The 21351-nt window shown below is 41.9% G+C and overlaps 1 protein-coding gene across 1 annotated transcript in view; it reads left to right on the top strand.

The window, feature by feature from the left end:
* The first annotated feature begins 507 nt into the window (after window positions 1-507).
* The window catches only part of tenm4 (teneurin transmembrane protein 4), a 175653-nt gene continuing 154809 nt past the window's right edge, over window positions 508-21351 (top strand). Inside the window, 1 exon segment of the mRNA XM_048264462.1 lies at window positions 508-855. The gene's annotated coding sequence lies outside the window, so the exon portion shown is untranslated.

Here is a 21351-nt window from a genome sequence, read left to right as displayed (position 1 = left end):
CATTTAGAGTAACAGGGGCCAAAAAACATTCTCACCACAAATAACGTCTGACTGTACACAATTATTGAACATTACTGTTGATGTTATGCCCAACTGATGGAAGGAAAAGGCCACAAAACTGTTAAATAATGGCGTGCAGTCTTTGATTATGACAAGGTTTGCATGCGTCTGATCTTACTAACAAGAGGCTATGACGAGGTTTTACCTTCAGGACTCCACGGCGTTAGTATGAATGCCATAGCCTACAGATCAAATCCCTCCACAGTTCCACAACAAGGACTTGGCCGCGGAAATAAACAACAATTGTGGTGGTTTTTAAAAGAAAAATCATGCGTAACGTAAGTATTACACTAAATTCACACAAATACATTAGCCTATCTCACCACCAACTCAGCGGTGGTTGAATCGGGGAGAACTCGGGCGCACCCCTTCTCGCTACACATGGTATAAGCCATTTCGAGATTGTAAGTGCTGCTTGTCATTCCTGGGCATTCACGACAGGCTCTCTCTGGCTTCTGGCTTCCCATTCAAATAGTCAAGTCATGTGTGTGCGTGTTGTACATTAAGACAGCTCTTGGATCCCCTTGTTCAAAATTAAAAGCCTTCGGACACGAGCCGCTCTTTTCAGAGGACACCGGACATAGGGTGCGTTTTATTCCACCGCGCGGCTTCTATGAAAACGCTGCTGTATGCACCCTTCCCCTTTTGCCTCACGTTTGTTTTTCGCTTGGAGATGATGAGAGACCGTTTTTAAGGACTCTACGTTGGCAAAGAACAGAATCGGCTCTATCAACGTGTACCTGTGCGATTTATTCAGACACTAGACGGATAGACGTCGGAGGCATATTCATAATGGTAAGTCTTTATTTTCGTTTAGAAAAGTGCATGCTGTTTCTAAACAGCTTCACGCAAGCATCATGCACCAAAGAACTGCGTTTGTTCAGCGAGGTAGTGTGAGCAAATCGGCACCGCTCGGTCTTGCATATCTGTTCGTTGAGTAGCCTACAGGGGACCGATAAAAACCTTTGCAAACTCATCAGTGAAGATTGTTGTACACGGCATGTCCCACCCTAACGCATACGGTGTTTCTGCCTGATGTGTTTGGGAGGAAAGCACTTCATCATCCTTTAATCTGTGAAAATTGAAAGTTACGACTGGGCTTTGCCCTGGTCTGCCGTTATTTTGTGCAGTATGAATTCAAGGTTTTATGAGAAAAATAGTGGGGTTACGCAGGCCACCAGAGTACCTGCTTGCGGTTGCATATTTTATTAATTCGTCGTACACGATTCATCGGTGTATCTAAATTGTTAAGTGCCGCAGAGTGAGGAAGGATCTAGTCGATCTGGTTCACAAAAATGAGAATCTGATTAATTCTTAGCTTACATCAAAAAGGGTCCTTTCATATCTGAAGGACAACCGTGATTGTCCAGTTTCAGACAAATTATTTGTGTAACTTGTTAGCCTGGGTGGCCAATGCATTAAACGTTAGCCTGTAAGCAATCCATAATGTAAGCTTGGGAAAGTCCACTTTTACCCAGCAAGACCATCAAAGGGCTTTTAGTTATTCTACAAAATTTTTACCACTGTAAGCCATTTAGCGGCTGTTGATATTCCTTAGCAGCCATGTCCAACCAAGATAATAATTTTACTGTACTTGAATGATGAGAAATGGTAATGTAGTCTACACGTCAACAGGAGAGGATATTTGAACTCTCCCTCACTCTTTCACTCACTCACAAACACACACACACACACACACACACCGTATGCACGCGAGCGCGCGCGCACGCACGCACTCCCACAAAATGCCAGTCTAGTAGCATGCATTTGGCCAAGTATAATCTATAACCCAATTTGAAACTGATCAATATGAGACAAAAATAAACATGCATTTCATGCCGAGGCAGTTTAACAAGTCGACTGCGGTGTCTCCGGGCCCCCTGATACACAATAGGATACTAGATAGTTCCTCCACAGAGAAAAATAATTAGTAGGCCCTATGGAACAGATTGCGTGCAGAGTCATTAGTTATCAGTGTTTTGCCTTCACGACAAGGGAGACTCATTGGGCATTTCAAAATCATGCAAATAGGATGGCTTTTTTGGTTGAGGCAGTAAATCAAATATCTTCATCCACCCAACTACTTAGATGCCAGAGAGACCCTATGGAAAAAAATCCTCACAAGAGCCCTCACCGCCTTTAAGGCCCCGTAACCCCGTCTCCCTGGGGTTAAATCCAGGGGCATACGGAGGTCTCTGTCACTGGGCATTCAGCGCTTGGTTAAAGGTGGTGAATGAGCTGGCTGAAGTTGTTAGGTCCCCATGGAGGTTGACCTTTTGGAGGACGGTGCTGTATTCTTGCAGTTGTCACGGTCAGAGTTGATGAGCGTCGAGGGTCGGCCACCACGCACAAGTGGTTTGAATGAAAAGAAAGGACTCGACAACACTCCCATTGTGAAGGTTCAGAAAAAATCTGTCTCTCTTCTGTGGCCATAATTGTTTTTTTATGTTGATTTCGTACATTAATATTGTGCGCAATCATTAAGCTTGAGGTTTTTTATTGTTATCGGTCTTTTAGAATTAAAAGGGCATGAACCTCAATTTTTTATTATAATTTACTTTTCATGCAACTTGACAAATAGAGAGCTGTGGACAATAATGTTCAAAAGAGAAAAAATAATGAAGTAGGGTTTAATGATTGGTAGAGACATCTGTGTCATTCCTTTGGAGTTATATGGAAACCCAGCATTGTCACAGAGCCCTCAGCCACTGAAGATCCGTCTTATGTCTGAGCACTTGGTGACTTATAGGCCTACATTTTCTAAGCTGGAGTCTTGTTTTGAGCTCGTTTGTGTCAGCAAAAGACGACGACAACAATAACAACAGCAATACATGGATGGAGAGGGAAAAATAATGAGTTGCTGCTCTTCCACTCTCCCGCGAGTCCACCAAAGGGGCTGTTGTGTCTCTCACGTAATACTAGTGAAGAGGACCTTACTGCTGAATCATTTAAAGAGTGGGAAAGACTTCAGTTAGATGGAACCAGCTGCAATGGCTGGAGTGTGTCTCATCTCTTTTACTTTATTCTGCCTCTAGATAGTATTTTTGTATTGGATGCCTTTCAGTTCATCATGTTCATAATTTTCATCTGTTAAATGTGCTCAGGCTTCCTTTTTTGGTGGTGGCTGGAGAGAGTTGTGCAGATTACCACTTCAAAAATGGCTGACTGACAGCTACTGTTAAATTGAAGTTGTGGTTTAAGTCATTTTGGAGTGTCTGCTAAGAAACATAAACATAAACTGTTTGTCCTTTTTAGTGTTTCCTATGATTAGCAAACCCAACAATTTAGTTATAATATGATGACTATTGTTTTTTATTTTTATTTCGGTTGCTGCCTTTTGTACCAAGAAACTACTATACACTTCAACATCTTACTGTATTTCCTCATTAAGAAAAATGTTTCATGAAAACAATTAGTGAATGAATCAGGGTTGTTTTGTTTTATTTCCCCCCCTCATTAGCTTTTAATTCTGTTTTTTTTTTTTTTTTGGAAAGGACAGATAAGACAAACTTTGTTTGAGAATGACAAACACTTTTGTTTCCTTTTCAAACTCTTTTCTTGTGAAGCCTGGAAACATTTAAACTTTTTTTTAAAACCTTTTCTCCTTCTACCATGTAGATCATATATCATACAGATCCTTGCCACATTTTTCCATTAATGGATTAATTTGCAGTAAAAACATGGCCTCGCCTTTCACCTTCTCAACATAAGGACTATTGATGGCAGTGCTGAGTGCATAGAGAGGCGTGGGGTAGTGAGGTTGGGGGGTGGTAGCGTTCACAGCCCCAGGGTGTTGTTTAGTCGAACTTGCAGACTGTCACCCTGTGATTTATCGCACATAGTACTAATGGTGACCAAGCTAGACAGAGACATTATGGTGCATTAGAAATACTCACAACGCTTAACAGGTTCTTTTTTTTTTTTACATTTCGTGATACGTTTTAGTTGCTGCCATATGCTCTAATAGGCTTATTTTTTAAAAGATTTGAAAATATTTCTCCTGGTGAAACCTGAAGAGTTTTCCAGGCTTCTTTGTTCATCTGTACGAAACAGCACTTTATTTTGTCTAGTTGATTAAATTGAAAGGGCCACAATTGCTGACTGAAGGAGAGCAATTTATGTGTTATTTTAATAATTTTTCTATAGATGTTGCTACTCACACAGGTAGGCAAATGTTTCTCTGTTCTCTTACTTGCAGGGGGTTGGGTTGGGGGGGTTGTTGAAATGGGAAAAATCAGACATGATCTGGTTGCATTCATCAGACAATAGAGGCAACGGCTCATTGAAAACCTGAGAGCTGGGGAGAAACTCTCCTCATGGAATGAAGAGGCCTTGCCACTCTTTTTTTCACACAGTTACCAGACAGAAAGGCACGTCCTTCAGTTCGGTGGAGTTGGACATTGTGTATTCTAAAAGTGGGATCAGGAACAACAGCTGCCACATTTCCATTCAAATGACTTTCAAGAGTTCCTACTTCTTGGTCTCGGCACTATGCAATTTCTTCAGGTAGCTCTCTCTCTCTCTCTCTCTTTCTCTTCTTCACACTGTCTCTCTCTCTTTTCCTCACGCTGTCTCTCTCTTGGAGTCTCTCTCTACATCTCATATCCCACAGCTGTCACCTGAAGTTTAGGCATATCATCCTACATCATGCCACACTTTGTGAAAACACTAAGAAGGAAGGAGCTTTTAATCACACATGTCAACGGCAGCATTCCCTCATTGAGGCGATTAACCAAGTGGGGGCTTTGTAGACTCCATTGAGTTTAGGCATCTTTTGTTTTGTGCCCTTGTGTTTGTTGGTCAATGAGAGCATTTAGCATACAGGCAGGTTATCAGCGGCTTAAAGCGGTGAAGGGCCCTGAGGGCCTCCGAAGTTTTAATTAACAAGGACCTAGTGTGATGCAGGCTTCCAACATTCCATCAGATTGCAACTAAGAAGATTCTATTCTTATGATACACTCTATATTATGTAACACTATAAACAATGTCAGTGTTTATAATCCTTTATAAACATCTTTTGGAATTTGACTCATTTATAAACCCGAAGAAGTTATAGATTAGACATTATCACCAAGGAGTTTTGCTGATAAGGTAAAAGGACCAGGAATAAGATAGCATCTACTGGTAACTGAGTTTCATCATGCAAAATGTAACCATGGCAGTGATTAGTGCATGAGCCACTCATTAACACAGTGTAATTGTCCATCGTATCCCAGGTGACAGCCAATGGAAATTGACATGCAAATTAAGTAACACATGACCGGCTCTAACTGTTTTCTTGAGAGCAACTGAAGTAGAAAACATTGAGCTCTTGTTGTCACATTAGAAGAAAGACTGAAGATAAGAGGCTGCTAGGTGTTGCCACCAACGTCATAAATTTGACGTCATAAACACAAATTTCCCAACATGGCTGCCGCCCACCTGACGTCAGGTGGCCACACCTAATTACTAGGATTGGGGTCTGTTATTACTAGTTTAATTACAGTTAAATCAAAAGTACTATCTTTACACTTGTGGTGTTTTGTTCAAATGCTGATAATGTTTGCCTGTGTTCATCCTGGTAAGCACATATTGAGTTTGTTAATTTCTTTTTGTGTGGTCGAGCACATTGGAAAATACAATAGAAAAAGAAAATGTAATCTACCTGGGTGCTCTACCATGCATTCACACTGGCAAATGTCCAGCATTATTTTGTCTATGTGATAGTGGGTGTCGATGCATCAGGTTGTGACTTATGTACATACCGGTAGGTTGTTTTACATAACATTTTGAAATGTAAAAAGGGATCAAAATCCCTGTTAGCAGATGGGGTATGATTTCATGATGATATGTGATAATATTCACCCTTAATGTCAGGTGAAATCCCACAAATCAATAATACCTGCAGAATACTCTTCGCTACAATGGCTGTCCAGAATGGCAGAGAAGATGTCCCATTAGACTTGGTGTTTTTACTACTGTTGCCTTGCTTTTCTGACCATAACCCCTGGTTTGCATAGGGCATGTCTTACTTGGTTTCAGGCAGTAAAAAGGGGCTGTAACACTTGACTTAAGACCTCAGGGTCATTGCTTCAGATTCTAGCAGCCTAAGGCAACTGCCATCACTGATCTCTCGGGAAAGACTGACCTGTGGTTTCTGTTCAGTCCAGTGCTTCCGAGGACTGTTTTTTTTTCTCCTCTAACAGGACCTACTAGAGTGTAATGAGCATCTTTTGTATTATATTGATTTTTTGTGGTGAGAGGTGGTATGCCATTTATACTTTGCCCTCATTGGTTTTGTTTGCTTAGCTCTGTATTTTCAAACTCCAACATTTTTTCCCTATTGAGATGGGAATGGGATGTGAGGCTGCACCAGCTATTGAGCTGACATGGGAAGGTGTGTGTGTGTGTGTGTGGGGGGTTGAAATTTTGCACTTGAGCCCTTTTTCAAAGAGTCAGGTTTCTTGTCTCGGGCTAGCTGGGAACAGAGCACTCTTTGTGTCCCACGTTTCATGCTACACATGTAGCAATATCTGAGATGATTCACATAAGCCAGTGGGGTCTAATCACAATTTTGTGGGGTAAAGCAGGGGTATTCAGGTTTCACCCTCTGTCAGGATAGCTTAATTTACCAGTCCATTTTTGAACACACCTCATGTATATCTTTTCCACAGTAGGGTTGTGCGATATTTTGTCTACGATGATATCTTAATTTGTTTTGACGATGTGTGAGCTGACATTATCGAATACCGTTTCTTACACTATGGCCGGCTCCTTACATAAGGCATGTCACAGCTGAAGTCAAATTATGCTAGATGCTTCTATATCATGGAGCTGCTAACCACCATGAAAGGGAAAACGAAAGTTTAGTGATAAGGATATTTTGAGTTTAGCGCACACAGAAGCATTACATAGTATGGTTGTAGTGGTCATAAGACGTGAGGGAATATGGATGTTTCCTCTTCATTTGGTCTTCATTCAGTCTTCTCTCATTGACACTTGTTCTAAGGGAAGAGCTTAACATGTTTTATTGTTCCAAAACAGCATGGTCTCCAAATGTTCCTGACATCTCACAGGTCATAAGCACCATCTCCATAAAAAAGCCAAAATTAACAAGGCCACGTTGTATTAACCTTTGTTAAGCTATCGTTAACATATCGTTATCGACAAAATCAAATCAAATATTTTTTATCGCAACCTCCTAAATCACACTATAACATAACAGTAGGGGACCCGATACACAGTAGGCCTTTGTTCCTCCTCCTGGCTTTGTCCGTATTTCAGTTTTGGATTAGCTGGCATGTTATCCTTAGACAAATGTTGAGGAATGTTTGACCAATAACATCAGCATGAGCGACATTTCTCGCAAACAAGACTTCATAGTGAAGTCCTATTAGGAGTGCATTCTTGAGTGTTGTGTTTCACCAGGGGGGATTTCATGTTCCCTCAATCTGTAAATCGGCTGCAAAGAAAAACAGTCCCATGAGATAATACATTGAGACTTGATCAAATGGCCTGTGAGTGTCTTTGAATATTTTGAGAAAGTCTTGCCTTGAAGAAGCCCATCATGACTTCTCACGACCCATGACTGTGTTTCTGAAAGCCCAATTTAAAAAAAAAAAAAAAATGACTAAGCTCAAAACCAATGATGAAGCTCCAGCTCAGGCCTCTGACACATCTGCCTCTGCCCCGCTGGAGTGAGGGATAGAGATAGGAGAAGGAGGTGAAGAAAGAGGTGGAGGAGGTGGAAAGAAAGGAACAAGAGAAGGGCTGCGGCGGGACGTGGAACGTAAAGTGACACGTAAATAATATGATGTCCTTATGGTGTGTGAAGGTTACACAGCCAGGCCACTTCCTCTGACAGCCATCACGTCTGCGGTGGCCATCAGACTAACAAAGTGGCGCCCACCAATTTCTTCTGCACGTATGGGTGCCTCCCTTCAGGAGAGGGAATAGAGAGAGTGAGAGAGGCTCCCTTGTGGCATTTCATCATGTGGTGGATAATCTTATGCAAGATGGTGAAACGGCAGCTAATGTGCAGGTAATGAGCCCCCTGTGATTTACAGTCGAAGGGACATTGTTGTAAGTGAGGGTTACATCTGAATGTCACCGAGGCCAGTGCACTGGGAAAATTTAAAAATAACATTATCGGGATAATTGTTGTGGCCGAGAATTATGTGTGTGTGTGCGGGTATGTGTGTGTGTGTATGTGTGAGAGAGAGACAATGCCTCATGTAATTGCAGCCTCTTGTGAGGGACACTTACATGCATCAAGACGTTTGTTCGTAACACAGGGAGATTAAATACATTTGTTTTCATTAAATGTGAGTCCTCAGCTGACAGCATCCAACCGTATGTTTATCCCTGGCTAAAAATGGTGAGCTATTTGGCATGCACTAAATTGATTGTCATGATCATCCACCATCCATATGACCTGAGGGTGAGAAAGCAGCAATCTGGGACACGCAAAGCTTTTAAAGCGCCGGGACCACAGCCGTCTCTTTACCTCCCTACATCAAGGCATCCCTTTGCTGGTATCGAGGGCAAGCACTTTCGGCAGTGTGCCTTGCATGCTCTTCCTGGGACCTCATATCCTCACGGTGGAGACGACTCACAACATTTTCCGAGATGAAAGGCCACTTTAAGCTGTCAAACGCAACAGCAATTAAGGTCACACAATTAAAAAGCTTACGATGGGATTTTGCTTCAATGGCGGAGCACTACCCAATAAAAAATGTGCAGTCATGCGGAAAGGCTATGTAGACATTGAAGATAATGATGGGTGGCCGTTTAATACAATTAAATGATTGCAGAGTAGAGCTGAACAAAGACAATGTGTATTGCATGCCCTCCTGTACTGGGAAAAGCTGACCTGTAACTTCACACGAATCACCATTTGCTCGTCATTCTTCTAGCTTGTGTGCCCTAGCATATATTACTACAGCCTCATAATATGCTCTTTAATACTGAAGGGAGGTTGTTCATTTGTTTGCTGTCTTCAGTGAACTCGACTGTCAGAGTTCTTTAATAAGTTCTGTGCGAGGTGATCTTTTCCTCCCACTTGACAAAGAATGATGAACCATTTGATGAAGGTCTTGGCTCTCCAGATAGCATATTCCTCGTAACAAATTCAGAAGCACGCAATCTCACAGCCGATCTGTCTTTATCAGCTTTTTTTGTTTTTAAGTTTTTGATTTTTCATAGCTACCCAAATAAAGGCTAATATGTGTCTGAGGCGTTTGTTTCAGGCCTGTTGCTCATATTTAGTGGACTTATCATCGGCTGTTTGACCTTGATGTGTAGGCTATGAGACCTTGACTAACTATGAAGCAGTGCTCCTGAATTCTTCGGTAGTGTTCATATGGAATGTCGTGCGTCGCGCGTCAATCCTGTCAGGAACATGATGCTTCAGCTCAAAGTTGTGTCGTGTGGCCTGTTCCACTGGCTGTGACTCAGTGCTGCTGTCTTCATTGTTCCCTTCTCTCTTTTATTTTTTCTCCCTGTCTGCATTTGACAGATACTGTGAAAAAAGATCTGCTCTGCTCTATTGTTAATGCCGAGGATGACCCTAAGCACACTTTGCTTTTGTGAAGATTCGCTCCAGTGAGGTTTCGCTGTCTCAGTTTCGCTGAAGCCAGAGGCTTAACCTAATGATATTTGCAAACTAATGCAAGTAAATGAAGTGTCTTTAAGCAGTTGAGCAGAGGCTGCCGGGACCTCATTGCTAGTGACAAGGACTTTATACATCCCCATGCTCGTTGGGGCTCTACACGTCTGTTTGTTTGGCAGACGCGATAGCTGCCTATAGACTGTGAACCAAGTTCAAATGTTACAAGAAAATACACCTTAAAGTTATCCTCACATGCTGCAGTACAGCTAAATAAGTACTGGAATCTCACAATTCTTGATTATTATTATTAAGATTATTATTATTATTATTATTATTATTATTATTATTATTATTATTATTATTTCCAGACATTTAATCATCTACTGTTTGATCTTTGCCTCTGAAGTTAGATGGCTTCAGTATGTCTATTTATGATTGTATGCTCTGGTTTGTACAGTATTTGTGTTTGCGCACATGTTTGTTTGTATGTACATCGTTTTCCCTAGCAATACTCACACTAAATACTGACATAGTAATGAACTCATCTCCTAAGGCTACAGTACACGTCTTTTGTGTTAGTTGTGCAGCAAGCACAGGAAGCACGTGCTGAGAGATGTGGATTTTTCTCTCTAAGCTAGAGTGAACAAGAAAGCAGAGGAACCATGCCAACGTCATCCATAATGTGTCCCCTTGGCAACAGGCCTGAGTGACACGTCCCATATATGACAGGCCTGTCATGCACTTAGAGAAGAAGAATAATGGTTGTTCGGTTTTTAGTTCATGATGAAGAAGGTAGATGGTTTCAGTTTGGTATTTTATAGATAGTGTGTGTTTTGTTGATAGTGGATCATGCGTTATGTTTTGTATTTTGGCTTTGGACTTCATCTTGAAAGGCTATGATGGAAGTATTCTACAGTTTGAAGAGCTATGAAAAGGAAACGATAAATATTTTACATTCCCTTTTGTTTGTGTCGCTTTGCATAAATAATATGCGTTTTTTTTGCAACAAATCTGAAACGATTCATGATGTCAGAATTTTTGTGTGTGTGTGTGTGTGTCTTTTCAGTCCCATTTAAAAAGTGCAGACCTCATTAGTTGTAGAGGGAACAGCACTCTGATGAACGTCCCACCCTTAGCGAAGCGGAGGGCGATACACATGGCTCTTTGTTGCCATTGCGGACTGGCATGCTGTCAGGGCTCAGTGCGTGCCTGGTTTGAAAAGCTTTCAGGGGCAGGAGATGGGAGGGTGGTGTGGGTGTGGGTGCTGAAAGGGAGTTGTCAATATATTTTGTGAGAGAGTAAGGCAGCAAAGTGGAGTGATAGCTCTCAGGGGGCGCTCCCTTTAAGCTGTTATTCTATAAATATTAATCAGGCCCACTAGCCTGCCTGGAAGCCAGCAAGCAAGCGCTTGGCCTGTGTCACCAGCCCCAAACCTGGATGGGACAAGTGGAAGTGGCACCAATAAAAGGGGGGTGTGGAGTGGGGCGGTCTGTTGGGTTGGCGGGAGGGATGCTAGGAGACTTTTGATGATGTGTCTCATTTTTGTCTCGGTTTGTAATTCAAAATGTGAAAAGGAGGCCTGAAAATGCGATACTGAAAAACTGAAAGCGAGGGATAAATGCATTTTACAATGCGCACGCATGCACACACACACACACACACACACACACACACACACACTCTCTCTCTCTCTCTCTCTCTCTCTCTCTCTCTCTGCACAGACAGAAATTCCTGTGTGTGCACAGACAGAGTGTCTGGAGACTCACTGTCTCAGTTGTCATTTCTGAACAGGTGAGCCATCTGTTTTTTTTTATTTTATTTAATTTTGTTTACTTTTTTTATATTCTTATCTTTTGATACTGTATGGGCAGCCTTTACCAAGTAAGAAATATTTTACTTTTAAACAAAAGAGGGTAACACTTTCTCATGTTAGTAGTGATCAGTGTAGGACTGCAGAGATGGCACTATACTGTCATACTCCTGTGTTAAAGAGCAGATGGTTAGCCTAAGTTCAGCAGTGGGCTCCATGTGAGTGTTGTTCATATGTTTAGGGTCCTACTCAGGTAACACCTCATTCTGGAACGGATGTGGCTCAGTTCTGGCATCGATATGGCAAATCCATGCCAAACCAGGATGCATTGCTATTTGGCCACGAACCAAAGATGACATCTCAAATGAGCAATATCAGGCACACTCATAAAGGCTAACTCAGCTTCGTTTGATTTATCATTGGGATATTTACTTACCCTGAAGCATTTCAAGTTGCAGATGTATCGAGCGACACAAGTGCAATCTATTGGCAGGGAGCAAGGGGGGTTAAAAATAGAGGGTGGCATGCATTATGTATCGTTTGCTGTCAGAGGAGTTTAAGCACTCACTTTTCCCTCCTTGTTACTCTGAGCCTTATCGCCATGGAGTGAAATAACCTTTAGAAAAGATCACTGTCCTCCGCTCCTCTCCTCCCGTCCCCTCCCCTCCTCTCCCCTCCTTGCTGCGTGGCTCCTTGCTTATTTGTGAGCAGAAAGAAATAACATCCCTCTCCCATGATGTCACAGTGAGTCTCCTCCGGATAGATGCAGACCATGCAGTACATCCGGCCCACGCCTGGCTCCCCTCTGGCCCCCCTCTGGCCCAGACTCCACTGGCTATCTGGGTTTAGACACTCAAGAGAGTTTCCATCCCATTCTGGGCTTACAATAGGCATTAATAGCCTCCTGTGCTGGGTGTCGGCTATGTGTTATTGCACTGTTATCTGTAATGGTTTGCTCTTTCGCTGGCCCTTGGCTGGACTTCAAGGATCATTTGTGCATTATACTTTGCCAAGTATAATGTATGTGTACAAGTATAAAGGCACCCGGTACACAATAATAATGTGTACAAGTATAAAGGCACCCGGAGGATGGCCAGGCACCTATCAGCAGCACATATTAGTGATGCACCCGCATAGATCACACCCATGTATAAATAAAATGGATTTATGTCATTCACACTTTGATTTGTGAGTATTTTGGGGATGGGCCTATACACCAGTTGGCATTTGTCTGAGTAGCTCATTTGCAATTACTTCAATTATCAGGCTCACAGAATAAATGACACGGCATCCAATGCAGGTGTAATTCTTCACGCTGAAGTTCTCCATTTGTCCTTGTTCTTAGATAAAGACTCCATGTAAGGTGATGAAAGTATAAGTTGAGGTGTAAAATCAGACAGCTTTGATCTGAAGCACTGAGCTTCACAGTCAAAATGAGCATGCTATAACAAGTTGACGTAATTATTTGTAGCTTTTTTTTTTTTACAAAAAAATACCAAATTGCAAACATTTGGTACACTACAGTTAAAGAGGAGGCAGTATATTTTGCTCAGATTTTGCTCTTCATGGTCTTTGTTTGTTTTCATGTGTTTCCGCTGTATTCTCTCATATTTCCCCAATATGTCTTTATCAGGTTGCTCCCCTTACCATTTTCAGTGCCTATGTAGTTAAAGGGACACGAATCCAAGTCTGCTCTTGATTTAACAAGAATGTCTTATGTTACATATGCTATGTTTTGCTGCGTGACAAAAAATCCATGTGCTCGATATGTTCATAATATTAAATGTTTAAATACAATTACCATGATTTTTTGGTTTTCAGATTTCCTCTGAGCCTTAGTGATGCTCTCCTTTATCTGTTCATTGCAAAGATATTTTCATTTTTTTACATGTAGTCATGTAATCATTGCTTGTACTCTCCTGATTATTCCTTCCAAGTCACTTCTATTGAGTTTAAACCAAATTAATAGATTTTCTGATGGTGAGTGGGACATAATTTGCGTTGGTCATGTTTTAAGTTGAAATCACCCGGCACTGATTCTATTACCTCTGTTTACATGGGTAGGCAGTGCAGTTCGATAGAACAAATGTTCATTAGGGTAGAAGCAAATGAACTTGCATACATTTCATTTAAGTTATTCCACACTTCAGTTGAAGTTGTTCAGTGGTATATACATCTAAAGAATGTAAATTGGCCATTCATTTCATTATGTAGAAAAAAAAACTTAGCGCAATCTTTTTAACACCAGAGAATCTAATAAGCACTGTTGGCTGAGGTCCACATTTCTGTAGGAGAAACTTTTAGTCTCAGCTATCATAGTGCTGCAGAAGCAAATAGATTTTAAAATATAAAAATGACAAATTGTTTCAGAGTCAGGTTGACATCCATTCTCTTCAGTGTCCGAGAATGGCAAATAAAAATGTCAGTAAATGGGGTCGGTAATGGGGATATTCTCACTCATAAATATTCATTCACATTCATCTTTTCAGTTAATATAGCTAAAAATATGTGCTTGGGTGGGAACATTCATATTTCTAAGTCAGGAGAATATTGTATGAAGCATTTTCTATGCATAGTAATGCTTAGTAAGGAAATGTAGAACACTACATATATATATATAAATGCAGATCATTTAATCCTTTTAGAAATATTGCATTAGGGAATTGATTCCTAATAATCTTTCATTATGACCACATTTAAGATTGGAAAGAGTCATTGCAGGATTGGCACAGTTGCTCCTTGATACTTTTAGGGGTGATTTGCACCCCTTTGCAAATCAGCTGTATATGATAAAAGACTATATTCAAAGCACTGTATAAAGCCATACTAGAGGCTAACACACAAACTATTTCAGAACTTCCCAACATTATTTTGTCAACATCTTTCGTCCTTTCTTGTTTTTCGGCACCAACAACAGGATCCATTTCAGAATTTGGTGCACCCAGTGAACTTGAGCCCTTTTATGGTTTTAGGTTATAGTTTGTAAGTCATAGAAATAGATGTAATAGGTATGGATATTTGTGCCATGGCACATCCTGTTGTAATGAAAGGTATGGATGATGCCAGTGTGTAGAGACCCCTTGTTTTTTTGTTGGATGGGTTATATATGTCAGCAAAACTGCTTCAAGAGGTCCAGTATCTGTGCCTCTCCATTTATTTTTAGGAGACAGCCGCACATTACCGGGGCTTCTGTGGAAGACTCAGTGCGCAGGAATTAAATATTAACAGTCTTTAAATACCCATGCTGGATGCGGTCACCGGGCCAAAGAGATGAGTGGAATATTGTGCCGACTCCTTTTAATTCGTGGAACAAACACATCTTTGCTTGGGACTGTTTGCTTTGAGAACTCATCTCCATTATCAGAGATCAGATCACTTCACGCCATTTAAAAGGCCCTTTTGTAAGCTGTCCATCTCAGCATCTGTTTTTTTTTTTTTTTTTTTTTTGAAATATGAGGTGGACAAGTCAACGTGACTTCGGATGTCCTTTGAAACATGAAACATGTCACAGGAACAGACACGGGAGTAATTCTCTGAATTGCGGGGTCTCTGAATTATCAGGATTTTATATCCCCAAGGTTGCTCTCCACGGAACAGAAATGTTCCTTACAGGATCAAGTGTTTTGCAGTAGTTGTGTAATATATGGAGGAACATGGGCCTTGTTGAATAAGTAATAGAAGCACTCCATACGCCTTCACAAAGAGAAGCCTGAAGTAGGGAACTCTCATATCACCAGCTGCTTTATTAACCCTTTAAACCCCCTATACCATCTTTAATGGTGGGGACCTTGAATTATTTGTTTTTATTTTTGGATGATTTTGTCTTCTCTACTCAGAACAGTTTTGCTATTTGTCATCCTCTTTCCTTTTTTTCACATATCAACTTTGTGCATGCCAGTATGTGATGCTATAGACATATCTGAGAGAGCAGCACTACTAGGCCTGTGAAGTGATTGAAACGTATATTATATTTGACAGAAAGGCAGAGCAGGGTCTACAGAGGCCTGCTGTGAAAGGTTTGTGTCTGAACATTGGAGGCAGTGTCAGCCCTGATTAAGCATACATCAGTGCACTGAAGTCAGTGGAAACATGGACTTGCAATAACTTGTGTGTCTAATTATGTTGGCCATGCTATGTGTGTCACAGAGTGTTTTGTGTATTACTTATCTAATTAATAATTAGGTATTTCAGATACCACTCTAATAGCTTTGGGCTCTAAAAGCCGTCTGTGTTTGAAGCAGCGACCGGAAATAGCCAAGTCGACGGAACGCCTAGCCTAGTGGATGAGTCGTTTTTGGTATGAGTTGACCAAAACTTTCTCTCAGATCCATAGAATGTTGCAGAAGAGTCTCACTGGAGAATTCTTGTAAGATTTCAGATTTAATTTTTTGTAAGGGTGCCTCATTTAAACGGCACAAATGTTATATGTATAGTTTGTAAATGAGCGGCAGGCAGGCGCAGGAGCACTAGCATCAATCAGGTACGAATTAGCCGCGAAAGCGATCCCCTGAGCTTTACGGCAAACTGGATCCCCAGAGTCTGCTTTTCAGAGCCTCAGCACTGGGCTGAAATGGCTCTGCTCGGATGGATCATCCTCCTCAAGTCTTGATGAAAGGGGCATGTCAGTTCAAATCTACGTCTCTGTCTCTAGTTCCTCCACCCACCTACTGCAGTGTGATTCAGACAGCAGATATACATGTGCTCAAAGATGTGTGTGTGTGTGTGTGTGTGTGTGTGTGTGTGTGGTTTTTTTTTAAGATGACTTGAGGTTATGTAACACGAAACAATATAATGAGCCCATTAGTTCACAGAGCAATGGGATATTCCTTTATTAATTAGTCAAATTTAATCCGTCTCTTTTCTTGTCCTCTAATTCAAAATGTCGTTTTTCCATTGAAAGGCATGGCCTGGTTGGGGGCTTTTGTTTGAGTTTTTCTCCTCATTTACAAGGCAGTGCAATGACTGCTTGTAAAGAAACATAATTTTGTCTGCTTTGCAGAGTACATGTTTACTTCTTCTGAAGAAGAATCTGTTCTATGCTTTAATACAGAGTTGCCATCCTGTCGTGTTTCGTAAAGCAAGTGTGAGAGAAGACTGCAAAAGGGTTGAAAGAGGGAATGACGGAGATTGTGAGAAAACATACCTTATGGCCTTTTTTGTTGTTACTGAACTGCATGGCATATTTTCACCACCAATGTGTTTAAAACATTGATTTGTTGGCTAAAAAAGATGCTGGTGCAAAAGTTCATCTCTAGCATCCCTACCTCCAGACTTTGGAAACTTCTTTGTTTTTTTTTTGTTGTTTCATCCAAGTTTTTTTCCCCTTTTTTAATTGAATCACTGCATCACTTTCTACAGAGACCTTACATAAGCGTACAAATGGCAGAAGAAACATCTGCAGAGGGTAGAGATTCTCTCCTTTCTGATTTGTACCTCGGCTGGAGCTCTGTTGACTGCTGACCCAGTGAGCGTAATCAGAGACTGCGTGAGGGGGATCTCCTGGCTCACTTGTCGGTAATAAGCAGGGGGGAAGAATAGCATGTTCAAAACCCCCCCTCAACAACAGCATGACATTGCATTGGCCGAGGCTTGTGCTCGTTCACACGGGAAGCCTCTTCTGCGCTTTCCTCTCCTATTTGGTCTCTTTTACATTTGATTGCAGATTATAGGGGACAGGGGATCCACACTTGATTGCTGCCTGGGTGCAGATGAGCTGATAACGAGCACGGCAAAAAATGGGAGAGATGGAGTAGATCTGAGTATTGTTTTTGTTTGCTTATTTCTCGTAATCTTTTTTAAAAAAGTCACTGTTTGCCCATGGTTTTCATCTTGACTTGTGTTTGTGGATTAGAATGATTGCTAAGGCATGAAAGGTGTCTACAGGTGTTGGTAAGAGATAAGAAGTGTGCAGATGTTTGGGTGTTGAAGTGTTTGATATGTAAAAGCGGAGCGGTAGAAAAGTTTTGATGCCGTTTTGAATACCAAATTAAACCCTTTTCTCGGCTAAACCTTCCTCTGCAGAAGGAGCACCAACTCATTGTTACTGAATCCATCTCATGACTTATTACAAGGTTATTACAAGGATATTATCCCCACAGTTTTGTAAATGTAATGTGACCGTAAATTATGCTTTTATGGATACAGTAAAAACAACAGCAACGTTTGTTTTCCTCAGCAGTATAATGGAAAGATAAAAACATGCAATATGGTTAATGATAAAAACGTGCTATCAATGTTATTGATTTTGTTCAAAATGGCATAATGTACAAGAAAATACAGCCTGTATGGTCTTGTTGTGCAGGACTTTTGAGCGGTCGATCATGTAAACAAAAATCATTATCCCTGCTTTTGTAGCCAGAGTGCACGTGATCGAAAAAACACCAACTCATTCCAGAGATCTGTTTGCAATGCCATGTTTAATATGTGCACACATGAAAGGGGGAAATTGATATCCAATACTATCCCCTTGTCTTCTGACTGTGAGGGATGACCGGTATGTGGTGATCATGTTCTCTTGCTGCTAGTCGATCTTGAGATCTCCAAGAGTCTGGGTCGACGCTCGCCATTTAAAGAGCGAAGCGCCCCCATCGGTTATCGTGTGAGGGAGGTCAAAGGGTGGCTCACCATGATGGGGGTAATCAAGTTGATTAATGACCCGGCGCTGGGCTAAACTGCGATTGTTACCTATTCCGTGTTGGTTCAGTTATCCAGGGCCTTTTTGAATTCAAATCCATGTGTCGTGGCGTGTGAAGCCAGATTGAGTTCCTCGGCTTGGATTCACTCCATCTGTTTAGGTATCGCCTTACTTGACTTTTTTGACAAGGTGTGAGGTCCTGCAAACAATGGCACTGAGGTCTTGTTTAATGTCTGGCATGGAAAGACAAGTCTGTCTTTATCCCCATAATGTAACCTCTCAATCTCACTGAAAAGCTCAATTGATTTCTCCTCACCAATCCACAGGTTTTATTACATCTTCCAATTACCATGCCAGAAAAAACTTGTATTACCCGACAAAAGAGGAGAAATATGTCAAGAATGTGAAGTCCTATTTAAAATAATTACTGAGACACTTGAGATACAAAAATTTCCAAATTTTGCATGACTGCTCTGTAGTTTTTGACATGATATTTGTTATAGTTGCTGAAACCAATGTGGTCACATCAACATCCACCTGTAGTAATGGTTTGTCAACACCTCACAGTTCATCATCCACTTTTCACTGTTGTTGACACTTTCTACAACCTCAGCTTAGAGTGTCTCCAGACACTCTGTCTGTGCACAGGAATTTCTGAGTGTGTGTGTGTGTGTGTGTGTGTGTGTGTGTGTGTGTGTGTGATTCTTTCCTGCTCATCAGAAGCACTAGGTTCTTGCTGAATCCCTCTATAAAACCCATCAGATGAAAGAAAAGAGCTTTTCCTGGGCCCAGCAGAGATTTTAGCTGAAATGCTGCACAGCTCAGCACGCCCTTGGACACAGGCAGCTATCTGACATTTTGCAACAGAGGGATAATTGCTTGAAATTCGCAATAATCTCCAAACAATGTTTTTTAAAGTCGCCGAGCAGAAGGTCAGAAGGATGCAAGTTAATAGAGACGGGCAGGAAAGGGGGGGGGGGGGAAGGGAGTGGTAGGAGGTGGAGGGAGGTTTTGCGTTGTGTTAAAGCGGAGGATTGTTGAGGATTGTTGCAGCTCCATTAAGAGGAGGCTGAAAGTTCCCATTAGCATATTGGTTTACTGCACACTGGATTCTTGTTTTTGGTTCTCTCCCTCTCTCTCTCTCTCTCCTGCAGCATGTGCTTTGTCGTGTTGTATATTTATTTATTTCTGTTGGGAGATTTGCTGACTGTATTATGTTCTTTACAATAGAAAGAGATTTTTTAGAAAAAATCAAGGGCGTATTAATAGAAAGAGATTTTTTTTTCACTGCTGAATTTCTCATTGAGACGTCAGAGTGAGTACAATAGTGTGTCTGATTTGTTTTTCTCAGTAGGTTCACTGTACACAACAGTAGCTGTTGTGTCCCTGCTGGGTCCCGTTGGACAGTCTGATATGTATTTTAGTCCATCCCTTAATATCGAAGGGATGAAAGAGTGATATTATGCATGTAAGCTCTTGTACCTTATGTGGCATAGCGCTAACAAAACAAACAAGAGACAACACATTGGGTCACCAGAGATTTGGGTATACATGCTATTCTGTGTTAAATTATGTATTGCTTTCCATTTATTGTGAAACCTAGATTAGCATGGACTACATGCACTGGTGGAGACTTATTTATCTCTGGCTTGATGGAGCATGAATTATTTATGGCTGTTCTTTTTGCCTCTTGGTTTTATTCCAACCCCACCTCACTTCTATTGATAATCGTTGTGAGACATGCAGCCCTAACCAAACTTTGTGAACTCTGTGATAGCCTGATTGGCTTTTTGTAAGCCTGTACTTATAAGAACTCTGTCAGTGACCTGAGTGCCGGCTTCAACTCACAGTGGGATTTGTTGGCAAATGTCTCATTTTTATAACAGAGTGGTCAACACCGAAATAATTTAGCACCTTGGAATGTTGTGCACTTTCTCAGTGCACAACATTCCAAGACAGACAACACAGGGACAACACAGGGTTTTGAGTTTTTAGATACCTGTTTCTGCTGTTCCTGACGTTGTTTTCAGCATGCTTTCCTGATGTTTTTAGCATGCTTTTGACTTATTCTGCATTATGCTGGTATTGGCATACACTAGTTACCCCCTCCTACACATGCATGTCCGATTTCCCTCCCACATACATACATCACTCACACACACACACACACACACACACCGTTGCTGAAATACACATTACACACACTCATGCACACTTCCCTTCAGGCAGTGACTCTCTTTCTCAATCACACACACACACGCATTGGCTCCTGCTACAGTATCTACTAGTCCCTACTATCCTCAATCCTCCCCACGCTGCTGCTTGCTGCCCGCTTCAGGCTCCATACACCGTTGTCCTCCTCCGGTAGCGTGGTGTGTGTGTGTGTGTGTGTGTGTGTGTGTGTGTGTGTGTGTTCAGTTCCTATATGTTATTTAACTATATAGATATGTAACATAGCTTTGCTATCAACCAGATTTCATTCCTGTTTGCGTGTGTGTGTGTGTGTGGGTGTGGATCTGTGGCCTGGGCCTCAGTGGCAGTAGTCCGGCAGGTCCTCCAGCCCAGACTCCGACGTTGCGTACGCCACTGATGGAGCAGCCTCCCCCGGGGCCTCTCTGGTTACCGGCTCCGCATCCTGCTGCACTAGCAGACCCTGGGTGCAATAACAGCCCGCCATCTGGAACTGCGACCGGCAGCAGCCGAGTCCGGCCTCCAATTAAGAGCTGTTTGAACGGCCCAGTCTCTCTCTCTCCTCAATCTCTCTGCTGTTCCCTCCCTCAACTGGACTTTTCTCTCTCTCTCTCTCTCTCTCTCTCTCTCTCTCTCTCTCTCTCTCCCTCTCCCTGACTTTTTTCAATTGCCTTTTTTACTTATTTCTCCAGCCTACCAGCTTCAGTTTCAGCAGCACACTTCTCCATTTCCTTCTCCTGGAGGCCCCTGCGTGTTCAATCTCGGCCTGTCCTCTGCTGCAGCAGATGCGTGGTTGGCCTGCTTCCTTTCATTTAACCAGGGCCTTCATTGCTTGGGTGTAGGAAGTGCTGAATCCAGCCTTTGTTCCTGGCGCAAGGCCATGGAGCTTTGCAGGGGTGAAAGAAAGGTTGGGGGTGTGGGTGGAGGGAGAAAGGTGAATGCTCTCCACCCCAACCTTGCTTTGGCGGAGGACAATGGGTGCACTTGAAATCCCCCCCCCCAACATTCTCTTCCCTCTTTTCTTTGGCCTCTGTTAGAGAGCCTTACCTCGGCTTGCCCTGGGGCAGC

Source organism: Alosa alosa, chromosome 15, assembly GCF_017589495.1.
Source record: "Alosa alosa isolate M-15738 ecotype Scorff River chromosome 15, AALO_Geno_1.1, whole genome shotgun sequence".
In the NCBI taxonomy this organism is placed as follows: domain Eukaryota; kingdom Metazoa; phylum Chordata; class Actinopteri; order Clupeiformes; family Clupeidae; genus Alosa; species Alosa alosa.
The sequence above is the reverse complement of the archived record's forward strand: the minus strand, read 5'-3'. Positions and strand labels throughout refer to the sequence as shown.